We start from the raw sequence: 17,896 nt of genomic DNA on the forward strand, positions 1-17,896 counted from the left end.
CGAATTTCAAGATTCTGAGTTCACAGGAAGTACCTTGTAGGTTTTGATTCCCTAGCGTGTGACGGAAATTCGTCTAAGGTGTCGGTATAAACTGCTGTATCTTTTGATCGCGTTAACTTAGAAGTTTGATTTTTTTACTTCTTAAAGGGACAATAGATCTAGGTATTTGGTATAAATTTCAATTTGATACCTTTATTCGTTCGTGAGAAATAAGGTAGTAAGTTTCATTTTATTAAAATATTTTTATTATATTATATAACTAAAAAAATGAAATTTTCGCAATTTTTCCTATATTTGCATTATATGACAATGCTTTATGCCAAATTTCAAGATTCTGAGTTTACGGGAAGTATCCTGTAGGTTTTGATTCCTTTGCGAGTGTCGAAAATTTGTTGAAAATATCGACATAATCGGCTGTATCTTTTGATTGGCTTGGCTTAGAAGTTTGATATTTGCACAGCTTAAAGGGACAATAGACCTGAGTATTTCATGTGAATTTCAGTTTGATACGTTCACGCGTTCTTGAGATAAAGGGTCTTGACAGACGGACGGACGGACAACAAAGTGATCCTATAAGGGTTCCGTTTTTTCCTTATGAGGTACGGAACCCTAAAACCAATACAAACTCCATTCTACAACTTTACACACGTTATTTATAGACTACTAGGTATATTTTAAAATAAAAATTAAAAATTTAAAAAGTCCCGAAATTTTGTAAAATTCGATTTTAAAACTTTACTTCCGGTTTTCTATGTGAACAAAAAAGAAATTTCAAATTTGTAGTAAATAGTAAGAAACTCAGTTATTTATTCTCAAAAGTCCAATAGTTAGTTTATTTTTAATCAAATGTAATAATAGCAGTAATAGCTTCTGAAAAATCTGTTCCTAAAATTTTACCAATTTTTTGAACGCTCATAAAAAATTAACTAAGCTTCATAAAAAAATTATAATGATGCACATCTATTCAGGTCATATAGAAGTACATTTTTTAATCCAAATATGAACAAAATCCAAAACCTGACTTGATTTTCGCTATCCGCTTCGCGTGAAATGCCCCATGTAGAAGTGGCTGTGTGTGTATGTAACCAAAATAAAGAATTGCATATGTGTCAGGAATTCTACTTGCTATATTATGCACAGGTATAGGTAAAAAACAGATAATAAGTAGGTAATTAAGTACTCTGTTTATTAAATCATGATTGAAGTAGCAATTTAACGACATTAAATGAGAGTTAGAGACATTTTGGCAATTAGACTTGAAAAAAAAAACATTTCGACACTTTGGTATGGCTTGTACACAAAACATAACACGAATACAGAGAGAATTAGGTATACTATAGGTTCGTAGTATTTTAGAACTAACTAAGACACAGAAAATAGTCATTTAATTTTAGGGAGATCACTTTCACTGTTTATGGCTAGAATTGGAGATGTTTCATTTTTTCTGACTAGAATTTTGCAGTCCTGAATCCATACATAGTTATGTCGGAGAACGGTCAGAAGGGGCAAGACATTATGTTTCACCAGGAAGTTAAATAAAACGATGTATAGTTTTTACACTATAGATTGTTGTATTTCGGTAAGAATACAATAATAACAATAATAATATTCGAGCAGCTTTGATGGAATATATCAATGAAATTGAGATTTTCTGATGCACATTTATTGCAAGTACGAACACTGTTCCTAGACCACAGTAATAGAGTGACTTTTTTTTTGTTTTTTATTACATAGACAATATTTTATTGCTCTATGACCAAACCATTCATCAACATACAGCCAAGAGCAATATTCTAAATAAAATTATTATATACTTAACACCCTCTCTATAATTTTAATTTCCACATACTGTTACTATGTGTAAAATGAAAATCTGTTTACATTAATACTTAGACAACAAATGATCTCTTAAAAATACAAATGTTTGAGTTGGTAAAGATTTTGTTAAAATGTCTGCTAATTGATTGGAACTGGAAATATAATTAATTTTTAATATCCCTTCTTCTACCTTCTCTCTTATAAAGTTATATTTGACATCTATGTGCTTAGTTCTTTTGTGATAGATAGGATTATTTATTAACTTTATTGCACTTTGGTTATCTACGTGCAGGGTAATACAATCATACATTTCACCTAGGTCAGATAACATTTGTTTCAACCACATAACTTCCTTAGCAGACTCACTAGCGGCTACAAATTCCGCTTCTGTTGTAGAGAGGGCAATAGTCTTTTGTTTTTGACTAGACCAAGTGATTGGTCCTCCATTCAATAAGAAAATGTATCCAGTAGTAGACTTCCTAGTGTCTAAGTCACTTGCAAAATCTGAATCAGAATATCCTGTAAGACTGCTGCTCTCTCCATAAGAAATACATAAATCTTTTGTATCAATTAAGTATCTTACAATGCGTTTCGCGGCATTTACATGTTGTCCTTTAGGACTGTTTACATATCTGCTCAACAAGTTTACTATAAAACTGATGTCTGGTCGTGACACAGAACATAAGAACAACAGTGAACCTATTAGTTCTCTATACGGAAAGTTTACAATTTCTTCATCTAGATTTTTAGAGATTGTTACATTTACATCAGATGGGGTTTTTACAGGATTAGCATCATTCATGTTAAATCTTTTTATGATCTGTTCTATATAATTTCTTTGATGAATGATAATGTGATTATTATCTTTTATTATTTGCATACCCACAAAATAAGTTAAATTTAATTCTTTAATTTTAAAAGCTTGTTTCAAATAGACTATAATTTGTTTTATCAGGTCTTCACTTGAGGAGACCACAAGACAGTCATCTACAAAAATTAATAAGTAAATTTTTATGCCATTAAATTCTCCTACATATATACAATTGTCTGCCTGTGACTGTGTAAAACCATAATCTTTTAGAAAATTAGTGAACTTTTTATTCCAACATCTGGATGCTTGCTTAAGGCCGTAGAGAGCTTTATTCAATTTTAAAATATAATCATTACTCACTGACACTCCCTCTGGGACTTCTAAATATATGTCCTCATCCAGATTACCATTTAGAAAAGCTGTTTTGACATCGAACTGTTGAATTGCAAAATTGTATTTAGCTGCGAGAGATAGAATAATTCTAATGGAATCATACCTGATAGTTGGTGAAAATATTTCTTCATAGTCAATGCCCTTTACTTGCCTGAACCCACGTGCACATAAACGAGCTTTATACCTTGTTACCTCTCCATTTTCATCTCTTTTTATGGCAAAGACCCACTTGGCAGATAAGGTTCTTTGGTTTGTTCTTTTGACAGCAGTCCAGGTCTTATTGTCTTCATGTGCTTCAAGTTCTTCATTGACAGCTTTAGACCACTTATCTTTTTGGGAATCCCTCATGGCCTCTTCATATGTGGATGGCACTGTAAATTCCACAAAGTTTGCTTCATAATTTCTATTATATCGAGGTCTTAGATTTATTTGTCTTTCTTCTATGTCTTCTATCTCTTGAGATGGTTCATAACTGGGATCATCGTCTTCTTGACAGCTGTGCAAACTTTCAACTGAGTTTTCTAATGTCGATGAAGTGTCATTGGGATCGTGTACTTGTGTGTCTTCTTGAGTTTTGTCATCTTCTTCATCTACTAAAATTTTTGATATATTTCTTCTCATTTCAGGTGCTTTGTCTTCGTCGAAAATTACATTTCTTGATATTTTTATTTGTTTATTCCTTGTATTGAACATTCTGTAATTGTTGTTGTCGTATCCTACTAATATCATTTTCTCACTCTTCTTCTCTAGTTTCTTTCTTAGTTGGTCTGGTATGTGTACATATCCTTCGCTTCCAAACACCCGCACATGATCCAATTGAGGTTTTACACCAGTCCATGACTCAAAAGGTGTTTTATTGGGAGATTGACTTGAAGAAGTCCTGTTGAGTAGATATACTGCTGTATTGACAGCTTCTGCCCATAAGTATAATGGGACATCTCGAGCATATAACATAGAGCGAGCACTCTCTACTATGGTTCGAAACTCCCTCTCTGCACGTCCGTTCTGTTCTGGAGTGTAGGGTGCTGTGAGCTCATGTGTTATGCCTTCTTTCTCCATGTATTCCTTAAATGAAGTATTGACATATTCCTTTCCGTTATCGGTGTGTAAGATTTTGACACTGTGCATGTATTTGTTCTTGATCATGGCATTATAGATTTTAAAATAATCTAATACATCATTTTTATTTCTCATAAAATACACACATCTGTAGCTAGTCTTGGCATCTTTGAATAACAAGAAGTATCTCATACCTTGTATTGATGTCTGACTCATTGGGCCGCATACATCGCTATACACCAGATCACCTGGCTGTATTTCACTTCTTGAAGATTTTCGAAACGGTAGCCGATGTTGTTTACCATAAGCACATGCTTCACAGGTGTAGTTTTCTTCTGCATTGCCTTTTATTTTCAAACCTTCAGCCACATTGTTAACATTCATGTTTTTGATTTCTTTCAAATTTATGTGACCCAATCTTTCATGCCACTTTCTAATGTCAATATTGTCTTGTACTAAATTGCATTTTGCAGGAATTACTGGCTTAATATTCAATTCATATAGGTTATTTGTTTTTATTTCTGCACTCATTACCACTTCTTTGTTCAAATAAATTAATGCACTATTTCCTTTCTTTGTAATTGAATAACCTTGACGCATTATTACACCCTCGGAAAATAAATTTCTTCTTAGACTTGGAACAAAAAGTACATCATTCAATATTCCTGAATGCCATTTTCCATTCACATATCTTTCTATCATTATTCTTCCAATTCCACATACTTCAACCACATGTTCATTTCCGAGAGTCAATGTCTTTTGATTGCATTCCTTCAAGTCCAAAAATATGTCTCTTTTGTAGGTTATATGAGCTGAAGCGCCACTGTCTAAGATCCAAATATTCTGATCACTTAACTCAATCTTGTTTTCTATATTAAATGCCAGCATATTATCAGGCTTCCTTGTAAACCTTTTTGGTGCTCGACATTCCTTAGCAAAGTGACCTCTCTTTCCACAATTATAACACTCGAAGCGATGTTTGTTATTTTTGTTTTGTTTTGGACCATCACTATTGTGTTCATTTGTTTTTGATTGTCCTTTGCCTTTAGAATTTGTAACTAACAAGGCAGTTTCTTGCTCTTCCTCACAAGTTAAACTTGCTTCTTCATCAAGTAGACGGGCAGTCAAATTGATGATATTTTGCTTTGAAGGATCTAATGACAACCACGCTTGTCGAAGAGTTCTATACTTTGCAGGCAAAGTACCAAGTATTTTTGTCATGATGGCTGTATCACTCACGATTTCCCCACTTTCTTTCAACTGCTTGCCCAAGTTTTCAATTTTGGAAATGTGTTGAGCAATAGTGTCACTAGGAGACATTTTGTATTGATAAAACCTTTCTTGAATAATCATCTTGTTCAATTCACTTTTTTGTTCGTAAATTGATTCTAGTTTCAACATAATTTCACTTGCAGTTTCACAGTTCTCTATCAAAGTTATTTGTTTCAAGTCCATGTTTGAGGTTATTATGAACATGGCCATTCCGTCATTTTTCATCCAAGTAGTACTGTCTCCTTCTGGCTTTCTTTCAGTTATATCAATACCCTTGGCTTTCAGAGCACACTTGATCTGGAATTTCCATTGACGGAAATTATTTCCGTCGAATTTTTCCACACTCATTGAGCGCGTGTCCATTTTGGAGGTTATGACTCTGCAGTTTTCACACTATTTGACTAAATACGAAGTTATTGTTTTCCACTGATCTTCAATTTCCAGAGATTTCCTGGGCCCATAACCTGTTAATTGGTAGGTTTTGATGGAATATATCAATGAAATTGAGATTTTCTGATGCACATTTATTGCAAGTACGAACACTGTTCCTAGACCACAGTAATAGAGTGACTTTTTTTTTTTATTATAACATAGACAATATTTTATTGCTCTATGACCAAACCATTCATCAACATACAGCCAAGAGCAATATTCTAAATAAAATTATTATATACTTAACAAAGATGTCCTGTAGACGCGCTGCTTCATTGCCCCCCATAAAAAATAATCGAGAGGCGTCAGATCAGGGGAGCGCGCAGGCCACCATACAGGGCCTTGCCGGCCGATCCATTTGTTGGGATAATGTTCGTCTAGAAAAGATCGAACACTTCTTGCATAATGGGCTGGACATCCGTCCATCTGAAGGTACATACCTCGGCGTGAAGCCAGAGGTACGTCCACCAACAATTCAGGGAGGTCAATCAGAAGGTTTAGAAAACGTTCACCAGTCAACGTTCCCGGCAATATGACTGGTCCAATCAACCTATCATCGATAAGACCAACCCAAACATTTACAGAAAACCTCACTTGGAATGTGGATGACCGTTTTAATTTTGGATTTTCTCCTTTGGCGCACCACTTGTGCAGATTTCGGCAATTGGTTATACCGTCTCTGGAAAAGTAGATTCGTCCATCCATAGAATAGTTTTAGGAAAATTTGGGTTATCTCTAGTTTTTCTTAATATCCAGGCGGATATCACGCACCTTGGCCGATAGTCTATGTCGTCATGAAGATGCTGCACCCTTTGGTAATGGTAAGGATGCAGCCCTTCTTTTTTTAAAATGCGCCACACCGATTTTTGCGAAATTTCATGACGCAGAGCCAGACGTCTTATACTTAGCGTTGGATCAGCATACAAATCCCTCAGCACAGCTTGTTCAATAGCCACATTAATAATTACTCGAGGTTGCTCGCGACGATTTATACTTGATTCAAGTCCAATAAGAGTTAATCTTCTGTGAACTTCCTGGAAGTTGCGGGCAGAAGGCATGGGTTGCCTCCGAGGAAACGCAGCCCTGTAGGCCGCGAGTGCCGCTCTCGCACTTCCTTGTCCAACTCCATAGTAATAATGAATATCGGCAATGTGTGCCGGGGGGAATTCACTTAAACGTGGCATATGCTTTTGATAATGAAAAAAAACTATCAAACAAATACCGGTGTCTATTATTTTCCAGGCTACTTTAAGAATCAAAGATGGCGCCTCCACTGCTATTCAATTATTTCCCGCCTTTTTAACTTTAACATAATTTCAATAACAATTACTATTTAACAAATACTAAAATTCCTAATTTAATTAATAATATGAAATTATATCATTTCATTACCTTATTAAATTGTTATTTACAAGAAATTAATTAAAAGTAAGTGTTTTCACCATTAAGTCCACAGACTAGAAAAAATCGTACATAGTTATGTTTTTTTTAATGCAAAGGCATTTCTCTATAAATCTTAAAATGTTAGCAATAATTTTTGAAATCATGAAATGATGGTGTGGTAGCGAGCGAAAGTAACGAAACACAAAAAGACCCTTTTTAAAACAATTAGTATGAAGTGTTGCAATTGAGTTACAAGCTTGCAATTTTTACCATTCGATAGCTAATACGATGTAGAATAATTTAAAATAATAAAAAATGTAGGTAAATAGGAGGTTTTATTAAGAAATTTTAAGATTAGTGAAAAAAAACGATAAAAAAATCAAAATTTTGGTAAATAATACGTTTTGATTCTCGATTGAGAGCAGTTTTTTCATGGATTTTAATTTTAACGAGTCGCCTAATCATTAGGCATCATTACTAAAGTTGTTTCATTGTTATAAATCAATTAGAAAAAAAAAATACGAGGTTTTGTTTACCCGGGGGTCACAGTAGGGAACAATTTTTTTAAATATTCCATAAAAAATTAAATAAATTAAAAAAAAATATTTTAATATGTTTTCTGTCGATAAAATTAAGCAAAGAATGTAATATTTTCATATGTGCACTTTAACGTGACTCACACTGTATACAGGGTGGAATTATTTAAATGCCACCTCCAGGGAAAGTACTCTTAATACTGTAGATAGAAAATTAGATAGAAAATTTTACTGAAAGAAAACATTCCTTTATTTTTGAAAAGAAACAGAACTGCATTCATAGATTTTCGAAAATTTTTCGAAAATTCACTACCATACCATACAATTTTCTGCACATAATTAAAGTAATGTAAGATTTCATGGTTTTCCTTTCATTTGATTTATCAAGTTTGTTAGAGATATTTCATCCTTATACTTAACCCTAACGATCGGTGCAATAAAAATACAGGGTGTAATTTTTAACAGATTTTAGTTGGTTCGATTCCCGGGTGTGGCAAGCAAATTTTTGGAAATCTTTGAATGCGGTTCTATTTCTTTTCAAAAATAAAGGAATGTTTTCTTTGAGAATTTTTTTCTATCTACAATATTAAGAGTACTTTCCCTCCAGGTGGCATTACAAAATTCCACCCTGTATAGATCGAAAAAAATATGTAACATACAGTATATAAATAAAAGTGACAACAAGTGTAGAGCTACTTGGTCGGTTATAAAAAACGAAATTGATAACAAAAACCATGCCATTATTGCCAGGCCACGGAACCCTAAAGAAAGTGGAACTACGTAAGGTTATTTTTTGTGACAATCCTAACATTTTGGAAAAAATATTTTTTCTCGAAATTGCGGCCGAGTTAGAATATAAATTGCGCCTTCCGCAAAACAAAAATTTTTACAGAACCTACATTTTTTTTTAAATTAAACCATGCTTTTATGTGTGTGATAAGCTTGTACCTACTTAATATCATTCAAAAGTACTGTAAACAGATGACAATAATGCTCTTTCATACAGGTTCGTTATTCCTTACATTTCTAGCTCTCTATCTTAATAACTTTTACGTCTTTACGATAGTAATTATTAAAATAAAACTTAACTTACCGCAAACTGAACACCTAGAAATAACACACTGGCAAACTCTTGTTCCTTCACTTTCGATAGGAGATAAGACAAGATTTTGTATTTAAACTCGATTGATTTCAGTATCTAAACAAAATTTCTATCATTTAGCACTTCTTTCATTTAAATACAATAATACCGCCGCACGGATATCGGGCTCGCACTGATACAATACATACTTCGCTCATCTTCGTGTTTCGGGCGTCATCGGCGCTCAATCGTGGATCATCGATTTTCTCCATTCATCAGTCCGATTTTGCTTCCCACGTCGAGAGGCTGCGCGCACGCTCCGCGAAATCTAGCTCGTATTTAGAATTCCTAGTACTCAATCGTTATTTCTTTATTTCTTGCCTTGTAACATCAACTTTTCTCTTCCTCTCTGCTTGATAAATGTTTTCTAGTACATAAACTTCTTACTACCGTTACCGTGTTCTATCTCTGTAAAAATTTATTTTAAAATAATAACGTAATTTAATTTCTATCGACGTTTAATTTAAATTCCCTGAACGACTGTTAGGCTGTTAGTTAGGTTCAGGTTAAACTTCCATTCTTCATAACTTACATAAAATAATTCATCATCATGTTCGTGATTATTTTAAATGAACTTAATTTCCTTACTTACACGAAATAACTCAAAATGTATTGATATTCTTATCGTTTTAATAATAACGATTGAGCTACTACAAATCATTTGCATTTGAGTATTTTGGAAGCTTGCTATAAGAGCATTAATTATGATAGGACGGATCTTTAGTTAATAAAGATCTTCGGTCATCGAATGTGCTTTTCTAATTGGACCCATTTATGCAAACAAGAACCAACCCACAGCAGGGTGGTTTCGAGAAAACGAGACTTTTGTAAACAGATGTTGCAAAATGCGTACATAATATATTAATGAATGATTACTTGTTAATCTTATGTGGGATACTGCAGCCTATCTAGGAATATCAGATTTATAAATTTTATAAAGTTATAATATAAAGTAAATCGTTAAAAACCGGTTGGTTCTTTCTTGCAAAAACATATTTTGTTGCTTAGTTCCTTCTTGCAAAACGGATGTAAGATTTCTTGTTGTGATATTTCTAAAAATTAAAGTCATTCTATATAAAATATAGTTTTTAATGCCATTTATTAGATAGTAAATCATTATCTTTCATTTAATACGAAAATTATACTATGGAATCACGAACCCTTTAAACTAAAATCACTATTATTATCGTCTTCTACCTCATAGGTATACATAGGTATAGATATAGATACTTTTCAGGGTTTTGTAGAAATCGTGTGTGTCGTTTTGGTATAAGATGCAGAATAATTTTAAAATTCTGTTAGTTTAGCCTCAGATATAGCTTTTCCTGTAGGCTAAAGTAAGTCCATCATCAATCATCATCAACAGCCCTTTACAGTCCACTGCTGGACTATGAGCCTCCTCCACTATAGTGGAGGGTTTTGCCATAATCTCCACGCTAGGCAGGCGGGTTGGAGATCGCAGTTTAAAAGATTGATGTTTTTCAGAGAGCGCTGCTGCCCATTCTCTGTTTGATGTGTAGTCCCTAAGTCGCCTCTTACGACACCCGCGGGAAGAGTAGGGGTTGGTGACAAATGTATTCTACTCTGCCGTCACCACACGGCACGAAAGTAAGTCCATATCACTTTTAAAATAAATAATAGGTACTCTTCCCCACCGCCAACAGGAGTCGTGTCGTAAGAGGCGACAAAAAGCCCTGCAGCGCCGGACGGGCAGCAGCGTCTGCGTGCGAAACCTTACAAAAACACTGCGATCGCCAACCCGCCTGCCAAGCGTGGCTATTAAGGCAAAAAACTCCGACGACCTCTGGCCAATCTTTAACACTCGCACACTGTGGACTGACATGAGGCTCGCCGAACTCTCCGAAGAACTGAGCAGGTTGCAGTGGGATATCGTAGGATTATGTGAAGTCCGAAGAGAGGGGGAGGACACCATAATCCTCAAATCTGGAAATCTGCTCTATTTCCGGGAGGGCGACCAGCAGTCCTAGGGTGGTGTCGGGTTTATCGTCCACAAGTCCCTTGTCAACAACGCGGTCCAGATCGAGAGTGTTGCGGCGAGGGTAGCGTAACTTATACTCACCAAACGGTATTGGCTGAAGGTCATACAGGTAAACGCACCGACCACGGAACAGCCCGACGACAAAGTGGAGAATATGTACATTGTACATATGAGGATCTTTTCAGAGCCATACATAGCTCCCGGTCCCATTTTACCTTTATGATGGGGGACTTCAACGCGAAGCTGGGTAAACGAACCGATAATGAGCTGAAAGTGGAGCTATTTGGGTACGGAGAGAGGAACGCAGGTGGCCGACTGCTGGCTGGCTTTATGGAGTGGGAGAGCCTCTTTATGATGAACTCCTTCCTCAGGAAGCTAAAGCAGACAAAATTGACATGGCTGCATCCTAATGGCGCTATAAAAAATGAGATCAACTTCATTTTGTTGACGAAGACGCATATATTCAATAATGTCTCTGTGATCAACTCGGTCAAAACAGGAAGTGATCACCGAATGGTAAGAGGCACATTGAATATCAGACCCAAGACTGATGAAGTCTACGCTCCGCCCAGCGCCCTTCCAACTTCCAATTTTGTCGGCCGTTTGGTGTAGTGGTTCAGAACGTGCTACTATGCCAAGAGGTCCCGGGTTCGATTCCCGGCCGGGCAGAAATTGAAATGATGAATTTTAATTTCTGTGACGGGTCTGGGTGTTACTATGTATAATATGTATGTATTTAAAAAAAAAAAGTATATAAGTAGTATATCCGTTAAGCTAGCACCCATAACACAAGCATTAAGTTGCTTACTTTGGGGCTAGCTGGCGCTGTGTGAAATTGTCCAAAGATTTATTTATTTATTTAACTAAAACCCGAAAGCTTTCAGCTCGAGTTGCAAAATCGTTTCGAATACCTAGGAGACTGAGAAAATGTGGACGAATACAATGACAGGTTTGTAGAAATTGTCCAAACAACCAGTAGTGTGGACAATTGGGTCTAAGTTCTTTAACCCGTCGTTAAAAAGGAACCAAAAAGATCTCTGACCTCACCAATAAACTTATGGAAGAGAGACGAAACTTGGTTCTGCAGTCCAGCTCTGAAGATGCTGCTCACTTAACAGACAGATCTCCAAGTCTTTGACTCGCGACCTACGCCAATTTAATACAGACCGTATAAAAGAAGCGATTGAGCGTAACAAGAGCTCTAAAGTATTCGCAAGAGATCTGCCTGTTGGCCAAAGCCTACAAACCAAGGTGAAGACCGAGGATGGCAGAGACATCTCGTTGGGGCCTGAGTTATTGGAAGAGGTTGAGAAGATATCCCGGCTGTACAAGATTAGAATGGCTCTCAAACAGCTGAAAAACAACAAGGCACAGGGTGATGACTGATGATGGAATCACGGCTGAGCTTCTGAAAGGAACGCCGGTACTAAAGGCTCTTCAGAAGCTGTTTTATTCCGTCATCCTCGAGGGAAAAACGCCTACGGCATGGCACAGAAGTGATACTCTTCTTCAAAAAAGGCGACAAAACTTTGTTGAAGGATTATAGACCCATCTCACTTTTGAGCCATGTCTACAAGCTGTTTTCGAGAGTCATCACGAATCGTCTCATTCATGATCTGTCAACGTCGTTATTTCATTTCGAAGAACAGGCTAAGGTCATAGATCATACTGCCTCTTCTCATCTCTTTATTTTTTCTTGAGTAGAGTTTTAAAATGCATAAATTTATTATTCAAATCATTTTATGTTAAAGGTACCAACGCAACGATAAGAACGGATTTTTTATTTTTAAATAAAGCTTAATTTTAACACTATTAAGAACTATGCTATGTACATGGATCTTTTATTTTTGTGTAAATACTGCGGAAATGACATTGGGAACTTTTTGCCCCACTTTTCGAAAAGTAGCGGACACAAACGAAACCTATCACAGATGATACATACTAATATCCAATGAATTTCCGTGCATTTTTTTTTCTCTCTTATATGGGAATATTGAGAAAATGAAGTTTTAATATTTTATTTTATTTTACATTTAGGTAACATTTTTGACGACCTCCGTGGCGGAGAGGCGCACACACCGGTTTTCAAGGTGTGCCGGGCCAATTCTGAGGTCCCGGGTTCGATTTCCGGCCGGGACAATATAGAAAACGATCTTTTCACATTGTCTCTGGTTTGGGTGTGTTGTGGTTCGTCGTTCCCGATTTCCATAACACAAATGCCTTAGCTACTTATTTTGGGTTGGAGTAATATATGAGATGTTGTCTAATATTAATTTAAGTATTTATAATATTTTATTTATTTATGTTATTTTATTTATATTTTTTATTTATTTGTATTATTTTATTTACTTTTATTGGTTACTCTGCAATGCCAAACAACATAACATGTAAAAATATCAAATCATTTTAGACAAATATATTTTCAACTTACACTCGTCATATCTCAGAATTCCCATATCTCACAACATAGCGCTTTAAGTGAATATACCTACAAGTATAAAGCTTTGAAATAAAATACGTTTCATTTTTGTCCGCCGTGGGGCATTTTCTCATATTAAAGTTCCCAATGTCCTTTGCGAGAATAAGAACTATGCTATATGGTTCCTTCAAGACTAACCTAATTTGCTTATTCAAACAAGAACAAAACTCTTTGGTTCTGTTTATTTATAAAAAAAATGTAACTATTTTTGCTAAATGGAACCAACCAACATTGGTTCTGGTTTGCATAATTAGTTTAATTAAGTGTTTAGGTACCATGCTGATTAGTTCTTTATAGTTTTTTAAAAGTTGGCCAAAGCGGGTTGGTTCCGCAAGTGACAGTGCTGTATCTCTGTTGTTAGTCGTTGTAAAGAAACCAAATTTTTTTACAAGATAGAATGCGTTATTTGAGCGCCATCTATGTACTTAACTCAATTTCACTCAAACTGTGGGTTGGTTCCCGTTTGCATAAATGGGTCCAATTGCAAATTTGCGATTTTTGATTGTTTTCTCGTGCGGTTTTGAGTAGTTAGTGTGTGAACGTGTGATAGTGAGTGTGGTAATAGTGAGTGTGTTAGGAATATGCCTAACCATACGTACAGTGCTCGTGAGTAGATACGTAAACATGGTTTACTGTTACGGGAGGGCACGTGGAAACGCATCTGAAGTCGCATCGGTAAGTACCTAGCTCTAAACTTAAAGTACATTCCTTTTTAATGTAGGAAGTGAATAATCTGGTAATTTTGTGTAGAAAATACTCCCGCCGTCTCGGTAGGTAGTGGCGGAAAGCGCTCCAATACACTCACACACACATAGGAAACAGCAAACTAATTTAAAACGAACTTTAACTTTAGTTAGTCAAAGAAAAATACCTATTTACACTACCAACTTTACGTATCCTTCAGTAGACTATCCAACATGATAAGCGAGCGATCCGCGTAGCTCGATGGGTGTCCGTGCCACAGTCAACGTATTGCATTATTGCGAGCCATAGTACAGTTGATGTTGCACGGAAAATATTCGCTAAAAATTCCACTTTCGTTTGTAATTTATTTTTTGGTGGATAATGCGTTTATGTAAGTCATAATATATCACCTAAATAAATATGGCGAGTATTGAAATCAACACCCTGTATAATAGAATGGCTTGAGCGTAACAATTTGACAATTAATTTAAATAAATCGGTATTTGTACAATTTAACAAATCAAAACACGCGAAGTATAATTTTAAGCTAAATATTAATAAAACTTTAGCAAGCACAATGTATAAAATTTTTAGGTATTACTATTGGACGAGGATTTAAATTGGAAGCAGCATATTGAGAACATAATATGTAACAGAATAAATAAATTTGGATATGCCCTAAATCAGGTTAAAAAGGTAACAAACAGTAAAACGGCTGTTGTCTTATAGGCCCTATTCTACACTATTCTACATATGCCCTATAATATCAATAGCACGCTACGGCCTTATGCTATGGGGCAATAGCACAGACAAAAATAGAGCCTTTATAGCCCAAAAGAGATGCATCAGAGCAATCTGTAGATTCCGCCTAGAGAATCATGTAGATCATTGTTTAAAGATCTTGGTTTATTACCTTTGCCTTCACTATACAGGGTGTCCCGTAATGTAACGTCAAGCCGGAACTGGGTGTTGAGGCAAGTTGTGCTGGTTATCAGAAAAATATAAAAAAAAATCTATGTGGCATATTTTCAAAATAATAGGCATTTAAATAAAATATAAAAATTCTACTCCAGGTGACGGTCCTTTTACTCGTGTTGCCACAAATCTTCACTTTTTCCAAATTTTTTTTTTGTTATGTAACCCTGAATAATGCTTCTCTAAATTGTTATCAAAATTACAAAACCAGCTGCTCCAGCTTGGATGAAAAAAATACATTATTCCCAAAAAAATTTCAAAATAAAAATTTTGTCTAGTTTAAACTGACTGTACTGAAAAAAAAATGTACTACGCGAGTGTGGCAAGTGACGTCATAATTTGGCGCATTTAGTAAGGATTCCAAAATGGTATAATACTTGGTAAATTTTTGCTGTAATTGTCGACAATTTTTGAATTTTTGGAAATAGTCCCATTTTTAACTTTATCTACCTTGGTTAAAAATTATTATTCTAATGTGCCCAAAATTCAAGTTTCTGTGACTGACTACCGTGCAGTCAGTCACAGAAACTTTTGTCACCATGACAGTAATTAGTAGTTGACATACTGTGACAAAAGTCACCCGTGCGCGCGCGCCTTTACTACCTGCTCTGCCTGCACTTGTACTTGGTAACAGGGATAATAAGGATATGAAGTTTCGGTTATGGATACGGTTACGGATATTAGAATAATATTATACCGGTTTCGGTTACGGTCACGGATATGAAATCATTTCAGATTATCCGAAAGTTTCGGATAATTTCGGTTACGGAATTATTAGAATTTCAAAAATGTAGGTATAATACAAATAGCAAGATGCTGCGTGAGCGTGACCCACATAGCTACTTTATGTACCAACTAAGACGACACCTATGTATGATAAAGAGGTAAAACAGGCTGGCATATTAGATGGTGCCAGCGAATGCCAGACAAGTTGGTAACAAAAAGCGCGGCATTGCAGCTGCGGCGTGTATACTGCAGATTTCATAGAGTTTTGCAGTTTGGAATGGTACCCTTAGACTCCGCCTTTATCCGAAACTATCCGTAACTTCTGAATCAGTTTCGGTTACGGTTATGGATATTTTTTTATTTCGGATATCCGATGGTTTCGGTTACGGTTACGGATATCCATAACATCCCTGCTTGGTAAGATGGCCCTCTCCGTCCCGCTCATACCTTTTAAAATGGCTTCTCCACCTCACTTAAGCCAGAAACTTGAATTTTGGGCACATTAGAATAATATTTTTAACCAAGATAGATAAAGTGAAGAACGGGATTATTTCCAATAAACAAAAATTGTCGACAATTACAGCAAGATTTTACAAAGTGTTATACCATTTTGAAATCCTTACTAAATGCGCCAAATTATGACGTCACTTGCCACACTCGCGTAGTACAATTTTTTTTCAGTACAGTCAGTTTAAACTAGGCAAAATTTTTATTATGATATTTTTTTCGGGAATAATGTATTTTTTTCATCCAAGCTGGAGCAGCTGGTTTTGTAATTTTGATAACAAATTAGAGAAGCATTATTCAGGGTTACATAACAAAAAAAAAATTTGGAAAAAGTAAAGATTTGTGGCAACACGAGTAAAAAGACCGTCACCGGGAGTAGAATTTTTTGATTTTTTTTAAATGCCTATTTTTTTGACAAAATGCCACATAGATTTTTTTTTATATTTTTCTGATAACCAGCATAACTTGCCTCAACACCCAGTTCCGGCTTGACGTTACATTACGGGACACCCTGTATATTTTGGAAATCTGTAACTTTGTACATAAAAACAAAGGATTGTTCAAAAAAGCGAATGACATACAAAACTCTAGACAGCGCAGAAACCCGCATAAATTGGTGTTAAAAGTTATTCCAAAATCTGACAAATACGGTAAAAGTTGCCTGGCTATGTGTGTAAGAGTGTTCAACAAGTTACCGAATGAATTTAAAGATTTGAAGTCTGGACCGTTTAAAAAGAAATTGTATGATTGGCTCCATAACAAAAAATTTTACAGTATTAAGGAATATTTTAATCATAATTTGACATAGATAGAATTTGACAATGAATGTAATAGAATAATCTCTCTTTAATGTAATTTGATACAAAATATTTTATGGAAATGACATTTTATGAAAATGATTTACATGCTATTTTTAAAAGGCTAAACATGAGCACATTGTAAAAACCAACATCCTTATACCATGTTTGAAGCAAATAAAGATTCTTGTTCTTGTTCTTGTTCTTGTTCTTGTTCTTGTTCTTGTTCTTGTTCTTGTTCTTGTTCTTGTTCTTGTTCTTGTTCTTGTTCTTGTTCTTGTTCTTGTTCTTGTTCTTGTTCTTGTTCTTGTTCTTGTTCTTGTTCTTGTTCTTGTTCTTGTTCTTGTTCTTGTTCTTGTTCTTGTTCTTGTTCTTGTTCTTGTTCTTGTTCTTGTTCTTGTTCTTGTTCTTGTTCTTGTTCTTGTTCTTGTTCTTGTTCTTGTTCTTGTTCTTGTTCTTGTTCTTGTTCTTGTTCTTGTTCTTGTTCTTGTTCTTGTTCTTGTTCTTGTTCTTGTTCTTGTTCTTGTTCTTGTTCTTGTTCTTGTTCTTGTTCTTGTTCTTGTTCTTGTTCTTGTTCTTGTTCTTGTTCTTGTTCTTGTTCTTGTTCTTGTTCTTGTTCTTGTTCTTGTTCTTGTTCTTGTTCTTGTTCTTGTTCTTGTTCTTGTTCTTGTTCTTGTTCTTGTTCTTGTTCTTGTTCTTGTTCTTGTTCTTGTTCTTGTTCTTGTTCTTGTTCTTGTTCTTGTTCTTGTTCTTGTTCTTGTTCTTGTTCTTGTTCTTGTTCTTGTTCTTGTTCTTGTTCTTGTTCTTGTTCTTGTTCTTGTTCTTGTTCTTGTTCTTGTTCTTGTTCTTGTTCTTGTTCTTGTTCTTGTTCTTGTTCTTGTTCT

This window comes from Ostrinia nubilalis, chromosome W (genome assembly GCF_963855985.1).
Source record: "Ostrinia nubilalis chromosome W, ilOstNubi1.1, whole genome shotgun sequence".
Taxonomy (NCBI): Eukaryota; Metazoa; Arthropoda; class Insecta; order Lepidoptera; family Crambidae; genus Ostrinia; species Ostrinia nubilalis.